The following is a 22,064-nucleotide window of genomic DNA, read 5'->3' on the forward strand; positions in this document are numbered from 1 at the left end:
ATTATTATTTTTTTTGAGACAGAGTCTTGCTCTGTTGCCCAGGCTGAATTGCAATGGCGCCATCTCGGCTCACTGCAAGCTCCGCCTCCCAGGTTCACGCCATTCTTCTGCCTCAGCCTCCTGAGTAGCTGGGATTACAGGCACTTGCTGCCACACCCAGCTAATTTTTTTGTATCTTTAGTAGAGACAGTGTTTCACCATGTTGGCCAGGCTGGTCTCAAACTCCTGATTCCAAGTGATCCTCCCACCTTGGCCTCCCAAAGTGCTGGGATTACAGGTGTGAGCCACCAGGCTCAGCTTTCATTTTTTATTTCGTTGTGTTAGTAGTCAATGTCTGTGAAGTTACGGATTGGTGTGTTCATGGTATCTTTTTCCTAATATTTAAATGCATAACTATTGAAATACTCTAATCTGAGAAATCCTAATATGGTAACACTGACTTATCCTCTAAAACTCGGCTTAACTATTCCCTCTTCTGGAAAATCTCCCCATACCTCTTCCAGCGCTGGTTAAAATATTCCTTTCCTATCTCTGTCATGTGGTAGCCGTCGTTATCTGATGACAGACGTAATCATAGGAACCATGTTGCATCTCACGTTTTAACCCTAGTGCTTTGCACAGGGCCAGGATGTAGTAGCATTTGAAAAGTGATTTTGAATAACTAATTGAAACTCCTTTATTCTAGGGAAGTTTATGCTGTCTGGCATGCATGGGGGCCCCTAACAGGATGCTCTATGATTCTGTGAAGACAATGTGCTGGCATTCAGGGCCCCAGCATTCCTAAGCTTCTATTTGAGTGCCCATCAACAAATCCGTTGTATGAACTTTGATTTAGACTCTCAGCTCTCAGCAAGGAACTAGTATGCTCTGTGTCTGGGGAGGGTTTGGCCTCTGACCTTCGCATCACATATTCCCTGTCAGTTACCCAGCCAGCCTTGGATGCTTCCAGTCCCTGGTCTCATTTCCCAGGATTTCAACATGGATGAAATTAGGCATCGGCAGTCTGGGATGGAGGGGGAAGTGATCGGGGAGAGGCTCTTGATCCAGTGGGCAGAAGTGAGCCATTAGATGGAATGGAGGTTTCCTTCAGTCTCCTGAAGTTACCTTCCCTAATATACATGCCATAGCCTTAGGTTCTTCCTGCTCTGAACTCTGACTGTACCTGGTGTCTGCTGCTATTTTGGTTCCATATTCCTACTTCTTACCCCTCCAGCATGTGCCTGTCTTTCCAGGCAGCGTCCTGTCTTAAACACTTTTTTGTTTTTTGAGGTGGGGTCTTGCTCTTTTCACCCAGGCTGGAATGCAATGGTACAATCTCAGCTCACTGCAACCTCTGCTTCCCAGGTTCGAGCAATTCTCCTGCCTCAGCCTCCCAAGTAGCTGGGATTACAGGGGTCCCCCACCATGGCTGGCTAATTTTTTAATATTTTTAGTAGAGACGGGGTTTCACCATGTTGGCCAGGTTGGTCTCGAACTCCTCATCTCAGGTGATCTGCCCGCCTCAGCCTCCCAAAGTGCTGGGATTGCAGGTGTGAGCCACCACACCTTGCCTATCTTAAACATTTTATGTGTGTGTGTGTGTGTATACATATATATATATGTATACATATGTGTGTGTGTGTGTGTATATATATAAAACTTTTTTTTTTTGAGATGGAGTCTCGCTCTTGTTGCCCAGGCTGGAGTACAGTGGTGCGATTTCAGCTCACTGCAGCCTCCGCCTCTTGGGTTCAAGCTATTCTCCTGCCTCAGCCTCCCCAGTGGCTGGGATTACAGGTGCCCACCACCATGCCTGGCTAATTTTTGTATTTTTAGTAGAGACGGGGTTTTGCCATGTTGGCCAGGCTGGTCTCGAACTCCTGACCTCAAGTGATCCACCCACCTCGGCTTCCCAAAGTGCTGGGATTACAGGTGTGAGCCACCGCACCCGGCCCCTGTCCTAAACATGTTTATCCACTTATTGATTGATGGGCATTTGGGCTGATTTCATATTTTTTCAGTTCCACATGGGCACTCAGAGGGTGATTGCAGATGCTGGTGAGTATTTGATCCATTAATGGTTATTTCTGTGTCAGGCAAATTGAGCACAGGTTTCTAGCCTGGCTTCTCATTTTTATGTGGCTTTCCACTTTTCAGGGAAAGCAAAATATTGTTGCTACAACAGAATTTTAAAGGAAGCTGCAAATGCATAGCAAAGCATTGCTTGGTGGACAGGGCCACAGTTACTTCCTAGGCACGGATTTGCCTTTTGTATTCCACAAGACTCCTTTGGCAAATGATAATGTGCTTTGTGGTCTTTCATTGCTTTCTGAAGCCTTAGGTTTAGTATCCACCATATGAGCACTTCTCAACACCACAGTTGACAGCCCTTTGAAGATGCTGTTGGCTACAAGTAACAGACTACTCAGTACAAGAAAACTTCAACAATCATAGGTTTATCATTGCACCAGCAGGAAGTTCCGAGGTTGAGTAATTCATTAGTTCAGTGACATCACTGAGGACCCAGGCCCTTTTCATCTTCCTCTCTACCCACATTCAGTGTGTGGCCAGATGTTCCCCTCATCGTTTCAAGCTGGCTGCAGCAGCTCCAGGCACTGTGCTCTCGCATGACAATGTCAAGAGGCGGGAAGACCCCTGATGGTCAGGAGCTATGCTGTCTTGTGTCTCTTCCAAAGAGTGAGGAAACTGTCTCCAGAAGGCCCAGCTGATTTTCTCTTCTGTTTCATTGGCCAAGGGTACGTAGCAGGACCATGCCTAATCCAATTATTTAAACAAAAGTAAGGAAACAAGGGAAGAAGAACAACAGTTTTGAAAGCAACCAACAATGCTGGCCATAAAACTTCAGATTCAGTTTCTCCAAGTGTGGTCTGACAAGCATCTCTTTCAGAATTATCTACAGGCTGGGTGTGATGGCTCACGCCTCTAATCCCAGCACTTTGGGAGGCCAAGGCAGGTGGATCACTTGAGGTCACGCTTCTAATCCCAGCACTTCGGGACGCCGAGGCGGGCGGATCACTTGAGGTCAGGAGTTCGAGACCAGCCTGGCCAATATGGTGAAACCCCATCTCTACTAAAAATACAAAAATTAGCTGGGCGTGGTGTCAGGTGCCTGTAATCCCAGCTATTTGGGAGGCTGAGAAAGGAGAATCGCTTGAACCTGGGAGGCGGAAGTCGCAGTGAGCCCAGATTGCACTGCTGCACTCCAGCCTGGATGACAGAGTGAGAAGATTCTGTCTCAAACAAACAAAATAATAATAATATGTTTTTAAAAAAGAATTATTTAAAATATGCTTTCTAGAATGCACATTTCTTTAAATATATATATGTATTTCAATAGGTTTTTGGGGAACAGGTGGTGTTTGGTTACATGCATACATTCTTTAGTGGTGATTTCTGAGATTTTGGTGCACCTGCCACCTAAGCAGTGTACACTGTACCCAGTGTGTAGTCTTATATCCCTCACCTCCCTCCCACCCTTTCCCCCAAGACCCCAAAGTCCATTATATAATTCTTATGCCTTTGCATCCACATAGCTTAACTCTCACTTATGAATGAGAACATACAACGTTTGGTTTTTCATTTCTGAGTTACTTCACTTAGAATAATGGCCTCCAATTCCATCCACATTGCTGCAAATGCCATTATTTTATTCCTTTTTATGGCTGAGTAGTATTCCATGTTCACTCACTCTATCTATCTATCTATCTATCTATCTATCTATCTATCTATCTATCTATCATATTCTATTTCTTTATTTTTTTTTGAGATGGAGTTGCACTCTTGTCACCCAGGGTGGAGTGCAATGGTGCGATCTCGGTTCACTGCAACCTTGGCCTCCCGGGTTCAAGTGATTCTCCTACCTCAGACTCCCGAATAGCTGGGATTACAGGCACGCGCCACCACGCCCGGTAATTTTTTGTATTTTTAGTAGAGACGGGATTTCACCACGTTCGCCAGGATGGTCTCAATCTCTTGACCTCGTGATCTGCCCACCTTGGCCTCCCAAAGTGCTGGGATTACAGGCGTGAGCCACCACATTGGTCTTCTTTTTTTTTTTTTTTTTTCCTCGAGATGGAGTCTCGCTCTGTCGTCAGGCTGGAGTGCAATGGTGTGATCCCGGCTCACTGAAACCTCTGCCTTGTGCGTTCAAGTGATTCTCCTACCTCAGCCTCCTGAGTGGCTGGGATTACAGGCACGTGCTGCCACGCCCAGCTAATTTTTTGTATTTTTAGTAGAGATAGGGTTTCACCATGTTGGCCAGGCTGGTCTCAAACTCCTGACCTCATGATTCACCCGCCTCGGCCTCCCAGCGTGCTGGGATTACAGGCATGAGCCATGGCGCCCAGCCCACATTTTCTTAATCCACTCACAGATTGATGGGCATTTGAGCTGGTTTCATATTTTTTCAGTTGCAAATTGTGCTGCTGTAAACATGGCATGTACAAGTATCTTTTTTCATGTAATGACTTCTTTTCCTCTGGGGAGACAGCCAGGAGTGGGACTGCCGGATCAAATGGTAGATCTACTTTTAATTCTTTAAGGAGTCTCTACACTGTTTTCTGTAGTGGTTGTACTGGTTTACATTAAAAGTGTTCCCTTTTCATCACATCCACACAAGCATCTATTATTTTAATTTTTTGAGAGCACATTCTTGCAGGAGTGAGGTGGTATGGCATTGTGGTTTTGATTTGCATTTCCCTGATAAAATGCACATTTCTGAGCCCCTTTCCTGATGTGCTGAATCAGAATGCCTGGGAGCCAGGCCCAAAAATTTGCATTTTAACATTGACCCACTGAGTCTTATTGGCACTGAGTTTCAGCCCCACAGCCTGGGGTTCGTGGTTGTCTGCTATTGATATTTTCATGTTATAGATGTCCCTTCAGAATGCTAGTCCTGTTGAGCAGAGGCTGGGGGCCCAAGAATAATGAAGACTCAGACTTCAGAAATTCCCTTTCCAGGTCTTGCCTTTAGAGATTCAGACAGAAATATTAACTGATGCAATGATGCTATCTGGCATTTGCTTCAAAACAATCTGGGTAGCAGAGGGAAAGTGGGATTGTGGATAAAATGGAATTAGCCATAATTTGATCATGTTGGATCTGGGTGTTATATATAGGGTGCATTATCCAGTTCTTTCCACTTAAGTTTTTTAAAGTCTGCATTCTGGAGGCTTGCTCTGTCGCTATGCTGCCTTTGACTCTGGGTAAGTCCATCTCCTTCTTTGGATTTCAGCATAAGTTCTCTATAAAATCAGTGTTTTCACATTTTCATTTTTTCCCCTTCCCTCCTGGTGAACCTCTTCTCCAAATAAAATCTTATGTGGAACTTAAAGATATGACAAAAGTGAAACAGCTCTCTTTGCAGGTGCTATGGATGTTTTTAAGATAACTCCAGAAACCCTAGGACTCTGGAGAAGAGAGTTTAGCAGCTACTGTACTAGAGCCTTGCTGTAAACACATATACAGACCACCCTGATGCAGAACCGTAGCCTGGTACTCAGACTGAAAGAATCCTTGGGAAGTAAAGATTCAGCCATGGATGCAATTTCTGAGGCACGTGTTGCTGCCTGCAAGTCAGTCTTCAGTAGATTCCAGGTATCCCAAGACAGAGAGCACAAGCCTGCATCTTCCCTCCTCTGTATTGCATTGCTACCCTGACTTGGAGCAGGAGGAGATGGCAGTGCACATTTACTGTAGCTCTAGGTTCACTGTCCAGGCAGGATTTCTGGTCGTGACTAGGAACAGAGCTGTGTGGGTTGGCCGAGAGTTTCTGATGTGGATGTATTTCTGTTGTGTGGCAGGATTTGAGGCTCAGTCCTGTATGATATTAGGAGCCCTTGACTTCATCTTCTGATGAATTCGTCCTACATGGGACCATGGCTGTGTCTGAATGCTGGCTGCTCAAGACCATTGCACTGCCTGAGCTCGGTCATTCCTCAGAGAGGTGCTGAGGTCAGCCTTCCTCAACCAGAGTGGTTCTCCTGCAGCGAATAACCTTAGACTCTGGAGATGTTAATGAAATCCAAGCTATCTTCTTAAATCCTTCAGCTGGGCGTGGTGGCTCACGCCTGTAATCCCAGCACTTTGAGAGGCCAAGATGGGTGGATCATGAGGTCAGGAGATTGAGACCATCCTGGCTAACACAGTGAAACCCCATCTCTACTAAAAATACAAAAAAATTGGCTGGGCGTGGTGGCTTACACCTGTAGTCTCAGCTACTCAGGAGGCTGAGGCAGGAGAATGGCGTGAACCTGGGAGGTGGACCTTGCAGTGAGCCAAGATCGCGCCACTGCACTCCAGCCTGGGGGACAGAGTGGGACTCCGTCTCAACAACAACAACAACAACAAATCCTTCAAAGAAGGGATTAAGTCACAGTAATAACCAGGTACCTACTGCATTAGTTTCCTGTGACTGCCATAATAAATTACCACAAAACTAGTAATTTTGGCTTAAGAGAACACAAATTTATTTTACTAGGAGTTCTGTAGGTGAAATGTCTAACATGGGTCTCACTGAGCTAAAATCAAGGTTTCGGTAGTGCTGTGTTCCTTTCTGGAAGCCCTCAAGGAAAAATCCACTTTTTCTTTTTCCACCTTCTAGAAGCCGCTCTCATTCCCTGGCTCATGGTACCTTCCTCTGTCTTCAAAGTCAGCATCTTCTAATCTCTCGCTCACTCTGCTTCCACAGCCACGTCTCTTTCTCTGACTCTCTTCTTCCTCCTCCTTCCAATTAAAGGACTTTCATGATGACATTGGGTCCACCTGGATACTCCAGGATAGCCGCCCTAGTTTGAAGTCAGGTGACTTCAGCAACTTTAATTCCATCTACAACCTTCATTCCTCTTTGTCATGTAACTTAACATGTTCACAACTCCAGGGATGAAGATGTGGCCATCTTGCGGGGGCCTTCCTTTTGCCAACCACACAGACCTACCAGTAGGTTTTGAAACAGAGTGGCACCTTCCTCTGTCCTGAAGGATATGCATCTGTCAACTGGAGGGGCTGTTTCACATGAACGGGATGGCACCTCAAATTCATCTTGGCTCTTTGCTCAGTTGGGTACTGAAGCTTATATGGTGGTGAGCAGTGTATGTTTCTACCATAAATGGATATGACCTACATTTAGGTCCTTTTAGAACTACATTTTAGAACCTTTTGTTTTTGTTTTTGTTTTTTTGTTTGTTTGAGATGGAGTCTCACTTTGTTGCCAGGCTGGAGTGCGGTGGTACAATCTCAGCTCATTGCAACCTCTGACTCCCTGGTTCAAGCCATTCTCCTGCCTCAGCCTCCTGAGTAGCTGGGATTACGGGCACATGCCACCATGCCCAGTTAATTTTTTTTTTTATTTATATTTTTAGTAGAGACGGGGTTTCACCATGTTGGCCAGGATGGCCTCAATCTCCTGACCTCGTGATCTGCCTGCCTCGGCCTCCCAAAATGCTAGGATTATAAGGCACAAGAACCTTGAAGACTGGGCATTCCCATTCTCTCTTCACTAACAGCAGATGGTATACATTTAAACTAGCCTATTTGGGTCTCAGTTATCATACTTGTAAAATGGACACATTAATACGATACCAGGAAATCCGTGATAAGGATGTGAACAAGGAATCTATTTAAATTTTCATCAGAAATGTGACTCTTAGAAGCACTGCGTTATTTAAAAAAACAGTATTTTCGCAGAAGGCAGTAAAAGTCTATTTCTTTATTCTACAGAGAATCCTCATTAGGGGCTCGTAAGATCTGTTTCTTTAAGAGGAGGAAAGGAAGTGCTGAGTAATTTCTGAGTCTCTTGCCCTTTGGTCCCTGAGTATATAATCTACAGCAGTGCTTTCTGTGACACTAAACTTAAAATTGAAAGCCTGGTATCTATATAAGCTATTCATGATTGGGGCCTAGCTGCAGAAATTTCTAGAGAAAAGGTGATATGCCATGGTATTGGCAGGTAAGCACCACTTCTCATGGGTGTGAGGTCCATGTTAGTGAAGGAGTTGGGCCCTTAAAGGAAAACAAACCTCACATGCCAATAGATACAAAATTCCTAGAAATATGGAAGCAGGAATTGGTCTGGATTTAGCCTCTGCCGACTTCAGACTGTGCAACAGCCAAACAGAACGCACGTCAACAAGTTTTGCAAACTCTAGCACAGCCCGCGCTTTCTGTGGTTAAGCACTACTAATCCTACACAGGTGAAGAAAAAAGGGCCGGAATTTGGCCTCAGGAACAAGCGAGGCACCATTTCACCCCCAGCTTCTTTCTGAGGCTCCTGGGTAGCCTCAGGCGGGCAATGGCCCCGCAGAGGAAGCACGGGCTGCCTGGCCTGTACTTGACCTTCCCAGTCCGTTCTCACGCCACAGCCTTCCCGGCGTTGCCATGCGTAGTGGAAGGCTGTGGACAAACTAAGAACAGTAACAAGTTGTCATGACTCAGAGACTCCTGGAAGTCTGCAGCGCCTCCAGGAGCAGCGGCCGGGCTGCGCGTCCGTCGGTCCGTGCGTCTCTCGCCTGCCGCTCTGCGGCCGCGGGCCCCTCGGTGCGTCTGGGCGCGCCCGGCCCCGCGCATTCCTGGCCGGGGAGGAGAGCGCGGCGGGCGCCCTGCGCGAGCAGCTGGCCGAACGCTGGCCCGGCTCGGAGCGCCTAGGGCTGGGGGAGGAGCCTGGCCCGGCCGCCGCCGCTCGCCCAGTCATTGGCCTTTTGTGCTGCAACTTTTCCCGAGCCTTTTGGGGAGCCACGCCGGCCCTGCGCCGTTGTCCCGGGAAACTTTGCGTCCCAGGGCCGCACCGGGCCGTGGTGACCCCACGCGCCGCGCCGCCACCGGGCTCGGAAAACCCAGCGCCCCCGGGCTCTTTGGCAGTTGCGTCTCCGAACGAAGGCGGCTCCGTGTGGGCCATCCCCTATCTTCCCGGGCGGGTAAGTGCCGGGGCCACGGGCGGGCGGCCGGGGTCAGGAGAAGACGGGCGCCCGAAGGACCTTGGCCCCCAGACAAAGGCGTCCTGGAAGTGGCCAAAGCTCATTTCGGCTTTCCCCGGCAGGGACTGGCCGAGGGTGGAAAAGTGGCTAACTACACATTCGGTCCCCTGCTGGCAGAGGAGTGTGGCTGCGGGGAAACCACGGGCCCCAGAGTGTCTGCCCGGGAGCCTGGTTCCCTTGAGTGGAAGCGCGGGGGTCAAAGCCCGTGGTTCGGGGCGCGCGCCCGTGGCTGGGATTCCCGCTCGCGCTTGGGGTCCCCGCGCGTGGTTGTGGTTGGCGCCCGTGACCGGGCTCCCCGCCAGGGTTGGGGTCCCGCCCTTGGGCGGCCTCCACGCCTTCCCACCAGGCTCTTTCCCAGCGTGTGTGGTCCCACTGGGTCGCGCGGGGCATCCCCGGCGGGTCACGACGGCGCGTGGAATAGCCATAAAACTCTGCGCTGGATTTCCTCCGAGTTTGGGACTTTTAAATTCTCGAATAGTTACGTCAGCAGGGCCGAGCGCACTTCGGAGATCGGGCGCAGCACGTGACCCGCCCGAGCGTCCCCTCCGCGTCCTTGGCTCCCGCCGCAGAGTGCGCCTCTGCCTCGGGGTGTCCTGGAAATCCAGTCTCGGGGCACTGGGATTTGCTACCCAGGCTCCGAGCGCTGAATGCACCACGCTGTGGCCAGGTGTCCTCTTCAGTCCTGGTCTTTTCTTAAAATGGCTTCATTATCATCACTGTTAACTGTTGTTGCTATCTTCAGACTCTGTCAAATGCTAGGACAGGAGAATGTGATAGCGGGTTGAAATACGGCTGAAATAGACATTGTGGAGGGGAAATGGAAGTGGGGCCTAAGGAGGGGTGGCTGGAGAGGGTCGGGGGCCCTCGTGTCACAGGACGTGGTACACTGAGGATCCTAGGGCAGTTTCCTGTGCTATGCCGGAGGAAGGTGCGGCTCTGTTACCAGGCAGAGAACTCTCCCCGTTCTTATTTCTCTGATTTCCTATTGAGGCCACATTTCAAAAGCCGTTTCCATGATATCTGGAAATGACTTTTTTTCTGGGACTGTGACCTGAGGCAGTGTTTTGTCTGTGGTTTCCATTCTTTCAGATGCACGTGCAGATGAACAGTTGAATCTTCAGCAGTATTTTTAAGGTTGACACTTGATGGAACTTGGAGGAAGGGTTTTGTTGAGAATCGCACAGTGAGTTCCCTCCCGGAGCAGCTGGCTTTCCGTTCTGAGGCCAGGAGGGAGGGCCTCCTGAGAATGGGGCCAGTTGAGCCAGGCGGGTGAGTGGATTCCCACGGGGCTCCTTCTCACAGGCTCTGCCTGGGACTCATTCTTTGGGAGGGGAATCGGAGCAGCAAATAGGCCAGCAGCCACCCTCCTTGTGCAAATGCCACAGCAACTCAAAGAGTCGCTAGTCTCTCATCAAAAGTTACATCCCGAGCCTCAGAAGTGTGATCATGGAATGTGACCTGCTTGCATTACAGTTATTCATATACCGGTGTTATGGAATTACCTTATGGAAATCTTGAGGTCAAATGCTACACCGTCTGTGGAACCTAGATAGAATTAGCCCCTTGTCTCTCCGTTCCAGCCATCCTCTTTTCTCTCTTAAAAAAATAATGTTCAAGAAATGTGCTTGAACATTTAAAATATTTTAGCAAGAAGGAAAGTTAAAGATCATGGTTTCGTTTTACAGATGCGAAAAGGGAGACTCAGAGAAGCCCAGGGCCTTGGCCAGGGCCACACATCAAGGTAGGACTCCAACCCCAGGCCCCAGACACTTGACTTGGTGTTCTCTGCGCCAAGTCCTGCAGCCTCGTCGGTTTTATTAGGCTTTGTATCCTGGTTATTTGTGTTTGATGCTTCTATGGAGACAGACACTGCTTGAGGAAGGATATGTCTGGTTCACAGTGCCATGCCACAAGAGTAACACAGAGCCCGGGAGGTAGATAGTTGGTTGAATTGAGTAAGACACAGCCCCCACCTTCAAGGAGGTAGGCAGGTGTGTGTGTGTGTGTGTGTATGTGTGTGTGTGTGAGAGAGAGAGAGAGAGATACCTGAGCATGCACATCTTGGGCAGGCTTTGTGGTGAGGGATAATGTCCCAGGAGGGGATGTCTGGAAATGCGGGAGGATATTTTTGGTTGTCCCAGTGACTAGGGAGGAAACTGCTATTAAGAGGATATTTTTGGTTGTCCCAGTGACTGGGGAGGATGCTATTGGTGTCTAGTGGGGGAGGGCTAGGGTCACTCTCATATGAGAGTCCTGCACAGCCGAGAATTGCCTCACCCCAATGCCAATAGCATTCTGATAGAGGATGCTGCCAGGGTTTGAGGAATCATGAGAGACAGTTCTAATTGGGAGGATGAAAGAAAGGGTCTCCGGGCTTGCCCAGCTCTGGGCTGTAAGTGTAGAGGAGGCTGGGAGAGAATGAGGGCTTGATAGAGAGTACCTGTGTGTGTGTATGTGCATATGTGTACATGTATGTGTGGGTATATTTCCAGGACTTGGTTCCACAGCCAAAAGCAAACTGTTCTTGGATTTACTGTAGTTGGGGTTTAGCAGGCCCTTGCAACTTTTATACAGATGATCAGGAGATGGTTTAGGAAACTGGCGATAAAATCAGTAACTAGTGCTGGCTAGAGGAGCACAGAGATGGCTGCAGGGCTGGGTGCCCTCGTGACCAAGGTCTATGAAATTTGTCTTGGTGGCTAGCTGGGGTTTTTTTTTTTTTTTTTTCTGCCTCTCCCCTATTGAGGTCACAGTCCTTGGTTCATAACCCCAATAATCATTTTCACAGCAACTCCCTGTGGTGATAGAACATCCTGAGGATTATGAAATCATTCAGGAGAAACGGGAGGCATGAGAAGGAAGACCCAGGAAAACCAAAGTTTGCAGAGCAATGCATCTGAAAACAGAGGAGCAAGTGAAATTCTCCAGGGAATGTAGAGCAGACCATCCTCTGTCATGGAGGTGTCATTTCAGATGTGTTGAGTATCAGCTCTGTCCCCCTCCCTCTGTCCGCTATCCACAGTGGTATAGAGTTTCAATCTGTCACTTTGCAAGTGTATTCACGGCTGCTAATTGACAGAAAGCAAAGTCCCCAAGACTTTATTTTCCTTAGGTTGGGGAAGGGCAGTATAGAGAAAGCCCAGAATTTATAGACAAAGGTCCTATATTAGAGTTCCTGCCATACTCCTTACCAGCTGTGTGACCTTAAGCAAGTTGTGATGTTGTGAACTGTCTGAGTCACCTTCCTTCTTGTAGACGGTGGGGCCAGTTATCCCTGCCCACCTGGCTCTCAAAGCTGGAGAGGACAGTGATGTCATGCGCATGAAAATACTTGATAAACAAGCTGTAAAGAGCTGTGCAATGGAAAGTCAGTGGTGTTCATATTTTTCATCTGGTTGTGATTAAAAGTACTGATACAGGGGAACTTGATTTCCTAACACCTGCTGTAGCCTGTGTGCATTAGTGTAGGTTTTAAATGCAAACCAAGAGACATTCTATGAAATGCAGTTCTTCCTTATTTAGAAGCTGTGTATTGACTCTGCCATTCACGAGCTGGTTATCTGGGCTTCATTTTTGTTCATCTCCATTGCTTTGCCACCCTCCTTTTTTTTTTTTTTTTTTTTTTTTTGAGACAGTCTCGCTGCATGAGTGAGTGAGTGAGTGCAAAGCCCTTCACACAATACCTGGCAAACAGAAGTGCTCACAATGTGAGTGGCCCTTATGACTGCTGTTATCATTAATACTTTCATGATAATGATTTAAATTTGTTGCAGTATTTCATATATATTCAAATTTTGCCACTAGCAACAAAATCAGCATGCTTGCGACATTAGATGAAGTCCCTCAAATCTCAGGGCCACAGTTTCTCCTCTGCTCCTGGGAGAGGTCAACCTCTCTGGTCTTAGAAATCTTTTTTTTTTTTTTCTTTGAGACAGAGTCTGGTTCTGTCACCAGGCTGGAGCGCAGTGGCGTGATCTTGGCTCACTGCAACCTCCGCCTCCCGGGTTCAAGTGATTCTCCTGCTTCAGCTCCACGAGCAGCTGGGACTACAGGTGTGCATCACCATGCCTGGCTAATTTTTTGTATTTTTAGTGGAGACCAGGATTTGCTATGTTTCCCACGTTGGTCTCGAACCCCTGGTTTCAAGTGATCCGCCCATCTCGACCTCCCAAAATGCTGGGATTTCAGGTGTGAGCCACTGCACCCAGCTGCCACCTTCCCTTTTAATTGTTCATTTATATTTTGCCTAGAAAATAAGTCCAAACACACGAATATGGAGCTCTTGTTAGGTCTGCTCACAGACAGTAACTCTGGGGAGAAAGAAATGGAAAGAGAAAGCAGCTGCCCCATTGGCTCATCTCAGGTTATTTACGGTCCCCCTAATTCTTCTCATTCTGTGGTTGTGTCCAGCTCGGCCCTCTGAGGTCCAGGACCTGTTCTGGTGTCTGCATCATTTAGAATAGAAGGCTCCTGGCTAGCATTCTTGCATTGAAGCTCCTTGAGGGCATGGGGGTTGATTTCATATCATGGCTGTTCCCCCAGTGGGGCACATTCTAAATTGAGAAGAGACAGTAAGCAGCTAGGTCATATGGCCATTAACAGGGTCTTTTTTCTTCTTCCTTTTATACCCAGGACACCCCTCCCTCCATCCCTTGGGCTTGCTGTGGCTCCTACTTTCTGGCTCCCTGCTTCACACAGAACAGGAAAAGATTGAACATTACCTTTCTTTTTCTCTTTCTTTCTTTCCTTTTTTTTTTTTTTTTTTTGAGATGGAGTCTTACTCTGTTGTCCAGGCTGGAGTGCAGTGGTGTCATCTCAGCTTACTGCAACCTCCACTTCCCCAAGTTCAAACTGTTCTCTTGCCTCAGCCTCCCGAGTAGCTGGGATTACAGGCATGTGCCACCATGTCCGGCTAATTTTTGTATTTTTAGTAGAGTCGGGATTTCACCATGTTGGCTGGGCTGGTCTTGAACTCCTGACGTCAGGCAATCTGCCTGCCTCGGCCTCCCAAAGCCCTGGGATTACAGGTGTGAGCCACCGCGCCCAGCGTGGATGTTACCTTTCATACCTTGGCTGAAACCGGTTCATCCCAGCAACTTAGCTGGCCTAGGACTCTATTCTAGAGCTCCCACGTTGTCTTGTGGTCAGCCGTGTGCCAAGGCCTCTCCCTGATGGCTGCAAACCCCTGCATCATGCCCTCTGCATCCTCAGTACCTTGGATTGTGTTTGGCAGAACAGATTTTCGGCAGTTTCTTGTTGAATCAGCTAATGAATCGTCTCCTCTCTTGAACTATAGGCTGTAAGGCTTTGCCTCTTGTTCACGGTCTAGACCTGGTTGCATTGCAGGGAGAGGAAATGGAGGTAATTTTGCTGTTTGTATGGTTTTGGAATCAGGGAAAATCTGTGACTCTGCTAAGATCCCGAGGACTGAATGCCAACTAAGATTTTGCCTCATCTATGTAAAAATACTGGCGGCATTTGTTGAGACTTCGGTTTGTTGTTTGTGAGCTCAGTGGCCTGTTCTCAGCCTGAAAAAGTTAGAGAGGAAGCTGATTGTGGCCTGAATTAAGTGTTAGCTAGACAGATCTGGAGGCAGAGGCTATTAATATCATTCTGTTAGTGCTATTTTCCATGAACCCATGCTGTGTATTGAGGACCTGTAGTGAGATGATGCTATGCTTTACATGTTTTTTAAATTGTGATTAAACAAACCACATAACATGTACAATCATAACCATTTTTAAGTGTAGAGTTCGGTGGTGTTAAGTATTTTCATATTATCGTGAAACAGATCTCCAGGACCTATTCATCTTGCCAATCCGAACATCTGTACCCATTAAACAACAATTTCGCTTCTTCCCTTCTTTCCCCAGACCCTGGTAACATCATTATACTTTCTGTTTCTACATATACTTTTTGCTCTTATGTCTTTTAACAGTCTTTCAAGTAATGCATTTATCTCCATTTTATAGGTTCAGAAACTGAAGTTCAAAGAGTTTAATGAACTTGCCTAGGGCTTATATATGGCGAGTAAGTGGCAGAGCCGGATTCAGGCTCAGATCTATGTCCAGAGTCTGTACTCTTTGTACTGTACTTGCTGCCCCTGCCCACCTACCCCCCCGGACCCCTCCGTGTGATTCCTGTGCCCATTGTTCTGGTGAGTCAGTGCACCTGTGGTTTGGTGCACTGGCTTTGGGTATCCTCAGCCGAGATCTTGATCCCAGAGGGGCTGGCCCATTCAGCTGGCTTTGTGCTGCTTTGATCAGGAGGTCAGCTACACTTCCACTCACCTGACTGTATAGCTTCTCCCAGCATCTGGCTGGGTTTATTTGTTATCTTTTGAGAGGACCATCAGGCTGGGCATGGTGGCTCAATCCTGTAATCCCAGCACTTTAGGAGGCCAAGGCGGGTGGATCACCAAAGGTCAGGAGTTCAAGACCAGCCTGGCCAACATGGTGAAACCCTGTCTCTACTGAAAATATAAATATTAGCTGGTGTGGTGGTATGCACCTGTCATCCCAGCTACTCAGGAGTCTGAGGCAGGAGAATTGCTTAAACCCGTGAGGCAGAGGTTGCAGTGAGCCAAGATTGTGCTGCTCTACTCTGGCCTGGGCGACAGAGCGAGACTCCTTCTCAAAAGAAAAAAAAAGAAAAAGAAAGAACATTGGCTGCCATCTCCCTGCCTTGTCCTCCCAGAGTAATTTCCTCTCCTTTGAGCTTGCCATAAAATTCAGTCCTTGGGCTCATTAATCCCGAAGGATGTGGGAACAACAGTAGTCTAATTTTAAGGGGTGATTAAATTGTGTATGAGGAGAAGGTTCCCTTTCCGTCCTGCAACCCGCCCTTCCCCGCAGTAAGGTCTCCTGGGGAGCTGGAGCTGTGAGTCAGGAGGTCACCCCCTGCTTCCCATCCTTAACTCCTAACCAGGAGCTGCTCTGCTTCCCCGCCTGGCCAACATGGGCACTGATCACGACTTCCTCTAAGCCAACCTTTCTCAGCCAGGAGGCCCTGGGTTTCAGATCAAAAGATTGTTTGGGCTGGAAGGAACCCTAGAGACGAATAGTCGAAACCCTCATTGGGTGGAAGAGGTACCCACAGTCCTGGGAGGGGACGGATCTTATGCCCCCACCCTCTGGTGGTTAGAGCCACTGCCAGTGCCCTGGCTGGCTGTGCACACCCTCTTCCTAGGGAGGCAGCACTCACTCGGCTCTCGGCATGCCACTCCCTCTTCATTACATATCATGAGTCCACGCTGCTCTGAGGCTGTAGGGTCCTTCGCTGAGAGAACTGGAGTCAGAGCGGCTGGGATGGAGCTCAGCCCTGCGTGGCCCTGGGGAGAGGGACTTCCTGCTGTCACATTGCTCACAGTGACGAAGGGCCCGCACAGAGCCTGGCGCATGCGGGGTGCTCATAAACATTGGTGTCCTTCACTTGCTGCCACCTGTATTCATTCTTTTTTTTTTTTTTTTTGAGACGGACTCCTGCTCTGTTGTCCAGGCTGGAGTGCAGCAGCGTGATCTCGGCTCAGCTCACTGCAACATCTACCTCCCAGGTTCAAGTGTTTCTCCTGCCTCAGCCTCCTGAGTAGCCGGGATTATAGATGCATGCCACCACGCCCAGCTAATTTTTGCATTTTTTTGGTACAAACTGGGTTTCACCTTGTTGACCAGGCCAAAATCCTGACCTCAGGTGATTCGCCCGCCTCAGGCTCCCAAAGTGCTGGGATTACAGGCGTGAGCCACTGCACCCGGCCCTGTATTCACTCTTAATCCACACCCCAGTTGATACTCACATAGGGCCTGGGGTGCCTGAAGGAGCAGCCTGTGTGCCTGAGATACACACCTGGGTGTGCAGGCGAGGCGGGAGGGAGGGTCATGTGTACTTTGAAACAGTACATTCTGTATTTTATGTTTGGGAAATAGCACATCCCGTAGTGTTTGTCTTAATGACGCCATCATTTGTGGAGCACTTTGTGTGTGCTGGGCACCTTGCTACAGAAACGTTCACATGACTGGTCACAAGGAATCCTCTCCATTCCCTTTCCAGGAAGGACTGTCACTGCCATCTTTGACAGATGAGGCTCTGAGAGGACCTTTTTCAAGGTTGTACAGCTCTTTATTGCTGGAGTGGGGTCAGGCTTGGGCAGTCTGGCCCTGGGCTCTGGCCTCCTGTCACCTGCCCCATCCTACCTCTCAAGGGGTAGGAGGAGTGGCATTTTATTTCTTCATCTGTGAAGGCTCCCAGGCATCACAGGAGTATCTAACAAAATGTTTGGGACTTTAAAAAATTTGACTTCAAAATGTGACAAGCACAGCTCATAATCGAAACGGGCAAATGTGCACTTTCATGTGGCTGTAAAGCATCACGTTGTATCAGCCTCATTGGCTCCTGGGCCTGGGCCTGGGCCTCTTCCTTGGTTCATTCATTCCAGTAAATGCATTGCCGACTATGGACTGAGAATTCAGCAGGGAGGGTAGAGGTCCCTGCCCTGTTGCTGGGGGCCACAATTGCACTGCTGGCTCTGCCACCTCTCCCTCCCCTGCCAGAGGCCTCTGCCGCCTCCCGTGCCTCCCCTGGGGCTGTGCCGCTGAACTCTGGACAGGGAGCTATGGCGTGCCCACTAGAGGAAAGACCCGAGGGGGTGGGTTGGCAGTTTGGGTTTTCAGATGAGGACAGGGCCAGGGTTCTTGCCGTGGGTCTCTTTGCCAAATCGCTTAATTCCTTGAGTCTCGATCTCCTCTCCTCTTCTATAAAATAACTTGTCTGCCTTCTTCAGAGCGGTGATGAGGAATCATAAAAGCGGCATTTGGCAAAGCTCTAAGATACCGTACACATATAAGTAACTAAATACGTTTTTTAAGTAATTCTTTTTAATTTTATTTATTTATTTTTTAATAGCTGAAGGCTACATCTTTAAATTGCTGGGCTTTCTTATTCAGGAGCGGAAAATCTCTGTCCTCCCTGCATGGGCTGCAGGGTCCGTTTGATAAGGTGCTTTCTCCAGGGTCCTGTGGGAGGCATCTTCTTGTTCGTTAGCTTGCGTCAGGCCCAGAGCATGCTATGGGATTTTCTGGCTCCTGTGCTCTTGGACGTGGGTGCCAGTCCTGACTCTGTTCTTCGCCCTCTTAAGGGGAGGGGCTGCCTGAGTGAGTGCGTGCAAAGCCCTTCGCACAACACCTGGCAAACAGAAGTGCTTACAATGTGAGCTGCCCTTATGACTGCTGTTATCATTAGTTCTTTTATTGTAATTATTTAAATGTGTTATAATATTTCACATATATTCAAATTTTATCACCAAAAAGAAAATCGGCATGCTTGCAACATAGGTGAAGTCCCTCAGGTCTCAGGGCCGCCGTTTCTCCTCTGCTTGTGAGAGAGGTTGCCCTCTCTGGTTTTAGAAATCTTTCTTTTGAGAGAGTTTTGCTCACCCAGGCTGGAGTGCAGTGGCACAGTCTCGGCTCACTGCAACCCCTACCTCCTGGGTGCAAGTGATTCTCATGCCTCAGCCTCTGGAGTAGCTGGGACCACAGGTGCACGCCAACATACCTGGCTAATTTTTTTGTTTTTTTTAGTAGAGACAGGGTTTTGCGACGTTGGCTAGGCTGCTCTCAAACTCCTGAGCTCAAGTGATTCACCCGCCTCGGCCTCCCAAAGTGCTGGTATTACAGCTGTGAGCCACCGTGCCTGGCCTGGTCTTAGAAATCTTATTACTCACCTGGCCCCACGCCCGTGCCTGGCCTGCAGGGATGCCAGGCCACACTTTCTACCCATTTGCCAGATCCAGAAGAGATGAGTTGTCTTTCATCATAACTAAAAAGCACAGCGTGCTTGTGCCAAGGAACCTGTGGAACCCACCTTTCAAAGCGCAGCTGGGGTCTGTGGGCCCCTCACCCAGAGGAATGCCAAGGGTGGCTCCGGAAAGGATGCCCTGTGTGTTCCGCGTGTCGTGGTGCCGGTGCTGTGGCTTCTAACTGTGGCCAGTTGGGTTATGCCCAGCCTAAAACTGGCCATGAAAATGCAGATCTCGGAAGATTCCATTTTGCTGACTTATGACAGGCTTTGCTTCTCTTTTCAAAACCGGAGTCAACAGATGTGAGCATCCTGGGGCTCAGCTTTCACTCTGTTGGTGAGAACTATGCCGGTGTTCTGAAGTGGGGTGCAGAGTTTCTGGGGAGCCTGTTCTTGAGTTGGGTTGCAGTAGAGTCTTTTTTTTTTTTTTTTTTTTTTTGAGATGGAGTTTCAATCTTCTTGCCCAGGCTGGAGTGCAGTGGCGCAATCTCGGCTCGCTGCAACCTCTGCCTCCCGGGGTTAAGCAATTCTCCTGCCTCAGCCTCCAGAGTAGCTGGGATTACAGGCACGCGCCACCATGCCCAGCTAATTTTTGTATTGTTAGTAGAGACAGGGTTTCTCTACTATGTTGACCAGGCTGGTCTCGAACTCCTGACCTCGTGATCTGCCCGCCTCGACCTCCCAATTGTAGGCATGAGCCACTGCGCCTGGGCTCTTTAATCTTTATTAAAGATAAATCAGTAATAATACCAGAGGTTTAAGGTTTTATGTGCAAGGCATACAGTTAATAACATAGTCTTCCAACCATTAGATGTTCAAAACCCAAATCATCTTTGATTGTTCTTCATGTCCCTTCTCTCCACACCTAGTGTCAGGTAGATGCCATGAAGCCTCTGGAACCACTAACCACTAACTCCACCTCCTCTGCAGTAGTCCCAGTGTGTCCTGCATCACCTGGCACCTGAACCATTCCAAAGCTCTTGCTTCGGCTTCATTGCCTGCATTTCTTGCCCCCTCCAATTAATCTCCACTGTGGCACAGTCATTATCTTCTGAATATTCTGCCACTGGCCTGTGTTTGAATCTCCCATGTTCCCCATTGTCCCGGGACAACAGGCTTGTAGCCTGAGCGCCTGAGGTTCCGGGGCCCCTGTCACACTGGCCCCAGCCCCAGCTGTCCAGCTAAATGTCCCCCCAGCTGCCCGATGCTGCTAAAGTGGGTGGCACATCACACTGTGTCCTCCAGACCCAAACGGAGCTCCGTGCATGCTGGAGAGTGGCTGTTTGCCTGCACGCCTTTGCCCAAGAAGTTCTTATTTGTTTGTCTTGAGTATAATTCCTGATTTACAGAAAAGTGATAAGAATACTCCAAAAACCTTCCATGTTCCCTTTCCCAGATTCCCCAGTCATTGACATTTTACCACATGTGCTGTGTCATTCATCCTCTCTCTATATATCCATCATTGCTACTTTTTCTGAATCATTTGAGAGCAAGTTTCAGACATGAAGTTGCCACGCTCCAGGAAAACAAAAACAGAAACAACCTCCGCCCTCCCCGCTTCCCCCTAATGTGCCTTTCTTGCAAACACTCCTGCACGATGCCAGCGCAGCCCTGCAGCTGGGAAGTCGCCATCCAGTCCTCAGAACTTGCTCAGATTCACCAGCATGTACCTTTTTCCATCTGATCAAAAAGCATGTGCCGTGTTCTATGTCATGCCCCCAGACTCTCCTTCCGTCTGGAATAATTCCCCAGTCTCTCCCTGTCTTTTGTGACTTTTTTTTTTTTTTTTTTTTTTTTTTTTTGGGACAGGGTCGCACTTCTGTCGCTCAGGTTGGAGTGCAATGGCTCAGTCACAGCTCACTACAGCCATGAACTCCCGGGCTCAGGTGATCCTCCCACGTAGCTGAGCCTACAGGTGTGCACCACCATGTCCAGATAATTTTTTGTATTTTGTTTTTTAGTAGAGATGGGGATTTGCTGTGTTGCCCAGGCTGGTCTTGAACTCCTGGACCCAAGGGATCCTCCTGCTTCAGCCTCCCAAATGCTGGGATTACAGTCATGAGCCACCATGCCTGGCCCATGAGCTTTATAAGTACAGCTCCTTCACGCTGGAAGAAGTCCCTCAATCTGTGTCACCGAGTTTCTTTGTGGCTAGGCCCTGGCTGTCTGCTTTGGGCAGGGATTTCACGGAAGTGATGATCTGCCACGCCAGGGCACAGGGCATGGACTGTTTCACCACAGAGGATGGCCAAGTTGGTGCCTACCAGGTTTATTGGCTGTAAAGTCATCATTTTCCCCTTTGTAATCAGTCAGCATTTGGTGGGAAGATACTCAAAGGCTACACAATATCCTTTACTTTTTTTTTTTTTTTTTGAGAGGGAGTCTGGCTCTGTTGCCCAGACTGGAGTGCAGTGGTGCAATCTCAGCTCACTGCAGCTTCTGCCTCTCAGGTTCAAGCGATTCTCCTGCCTCAGCCTCCTGAGTAGCTGGGACTCCAGGTGCGTGCCACCATGCCAGGCTAATTTTTTATATTTTTAGTAGAGACAGGGTTTCACCACGTTGGCCAGGATAATCTTGATCTCCTGACCTTGTGATCCACCTGCCTCGGCCTCCCAAAGTGCTGGAATTACAGGCGTGAGCCACCACGCCCAGCCTCGCCTTTCTTTCTTTACACTCTCCCGCCTGCCTTGGCTTCCTTTGATGGCTCTTCCTTGAATTGAGTGCCACCATTAAGGTTTCTTCCATGGCAGTTTTCTGTTTGTATTACCCCTCCTACCTGGACTAACTGGCATTGTATTTTAAGGGGGGGCTTTCCCTTCTTCCCTATTTGTTCATGTCTTTATTTAGATCTAAATGGACTCATAGATTATTACTTTTATTCCATGGTTTATAATCCAGAACTCTGTGTGTGTGTGTTTGTGTTTGATGTTCAAATAGTCCCAGATTTGGCAGTGGCAGCCCCTTTTAGGTGGTTCTCATGTCCTTTGACACGGCTCCCCCAAGGAAAAGCTGGGACGTAGGTACGTGAATGTGCATATGCCTGTGTGCACACAGCCCTCCACAGCTAGTTCTGGATGTGTCTGATCCCTCTGATTGAAGCCCTGCCCTGAGGGATCTTTGGAGTCCAACCACCTTCTGTATATGCAAGCACTTCTCTGACTGTGAGAACCTGGCTCCTATTATCCTTGATACTGGATACTATTCTTTGTAATAAGTAACAAGGAAGGGAACAGAAGCCTTTCTGACAGAACCAACCTGGAGAGAGGAAGGGAGAAGCTTTTTTTTTTTTTTTTTTCATCTGGAAAG

The 22,064-nt window shown here is 48.5% G+C and overlaps 1 protein-coding gene across 3 annotated transcripts in view; it reads left to right on the forward strand.

Annotated features, from left to right (window-relative positions):
* TACC2 (transforming acidic coiled-coil containing protein 2) overlaps nucleotides 1-22,064 on the forward strand; it is a 265,537-nt gene that overhangs the window by 115,109 nt on the left and 128,364 nt on the right. The window contains exon 1 of one of the 3 annotated variants that reach the window (XM_025396301.1): nucleotides 8,410-8,909. The exons of the other annotated variants lie outside the window; for them this stretch is intronic. The gene's annotated coding sequence lies outside the window, so the exon portion shown is untranslated. Of the gene's footprint in view, nucleotides 1-8,409; nucleotides 8,910-22,064 lie in introns of those variants that run through there. 3 annotated transcript variants of the gene reach the window in all.

This window comes from Theropithecus gelada, chromosome 9, assembly GCF_003255815.1.
Source record: "Theropithecus gelada isolate Dixy chromosome 9, Tgel_1.0, whole genome shotgun sequence".
NCBI lineage: Eukaryota > Metazoa > Chordata > Mammalia > Primates > Cercopithecidae > Theropithecus > Theropithecus gelada.